Here is a 1,275-nt window from a genome sequence, read left to right on the forward strand (position 1 = left end):
CCATATCAGGAACCAAGTAGTACTGTAATGGATTTGGCCGAGTATCATATTTGATGACATCTCCTAATTCATCTGCACCTGCATCAGAATGGTCAGTAAACCAGGTAAAGAAGCTCTCTGGTTCCTCATGCTGTCTCTTCCTGCTGGCTTTATTCTGTGTTTGACTGGAACGTTCCATCAAATCCTTGCCAGATTTCCATTTGATTTCAGTGGACTTTGAAGATGGATCATGACTCTCGTTGAGATGAAATTCTTTGGAGAGAACTTTATTTTCAAAGTAAGGGTTTTCATCAAAATAAAAATCTATTCTGATAGATTTAATATCTTCAAGAATAGAAGATAATCTGATTTAAGATCTTCAAATTCTGTCACTTCAACTCTGGTCAAATAATGCAGTGCCTCTTCAGCCTCCTCCCCAAGCAGCGCAGACACTTGTGAATGGATGACAAATGTTGTTACCCCCCAAATTTGGGATTTTGGCAATCAATTCTGACCTCTTCTGAAAAAATGGTTGGTGGAGTTTGTTATATTTCTGTTCTACTTTCAAAATCTCCTCACTGGCTTGTTCATTAAGTCTGTCTATTTCATTTTGTACTTCATCAATATGTTCAATTGCTTCCTGCTGTTCTTTTTCTTTCTTCTTGGCAATCCCTGAGAGCCTGAGGTGTACTCCCATCTGGGAGCAGTAGGCAGTCTTGGTTTCTTCTTCTGAGGTGGGAGCAGAGACTGGCATTTGGAGGCCATGCTACCGGGAAACTCTGAGAACCTAACTACAGGTCTCCTAGCTTGGCAGAAAGAATCTCTGAAAACTGACGATAGCTTTTGTTCTTTACTGTTTTTTGAATGGTGTTTATATAAAGTCAAGTAACTTTGGATGATAGATTGTTTCCTTCCATCTAAGGCAGAGAAAGATTTTTTTTCTTAATGTCTAGAATAATAAAGATAATATTTTCTTCCAGGTTAAAAGTTGGGCAGAGTAAATTAACAAATCTTTTGGAATATTTAGATTTTCTTAACCTAGGATAGTTCAGGTGTGATCTGACATACTCATCATGTGTATAAAACACCACGTGGAACATTCTGCATCACCCCATGGGACTTGGGAAGCAAGAGGAACTCTTGAGAACATGTAATAAAGTCTTTTGTCTCTGACCCAGAAGTCTCATGCCATCTGCTACCTCTATGAAACTATGGCAAGATAACTTACTAGCTTGAAAGTAGGGTACATTCACAGACTTTGCATCATTCTTGAAAAAAGGTGGTGTTATCAACATT

At 38.4% G+C, this 1,275-nt stretch overlaps 1 pseudogene; it reads right to left on the reverse strand.

Annotated features, from left to right (window-relative positions):
• Position 1: 1 nt before the first annotated feature.
• LOC100947379 lies at positions 2–744 on the reverse strand (annotated as a pseudogene).
• Positions 745–1,275: the final 531 nt, after the last annotated feature.

The sequence above is a fragment of the Otolemur garnettii genome, unplaced genomic scaffold, assembly GCF_000181295.1.
Source record: "Otolemur garnettii isolate 467f Iridium unplaced genomic scaffold, OtoGar3 scaffold00131, whole genome shotgun sequence".
Classification (NCBI taxonomy): domain Eukaryota; kingdom Metazoa; phylum Chordata; class Mammalia; order Primates; family Galagidae; genus Otolemur; species Otolemur garnettii.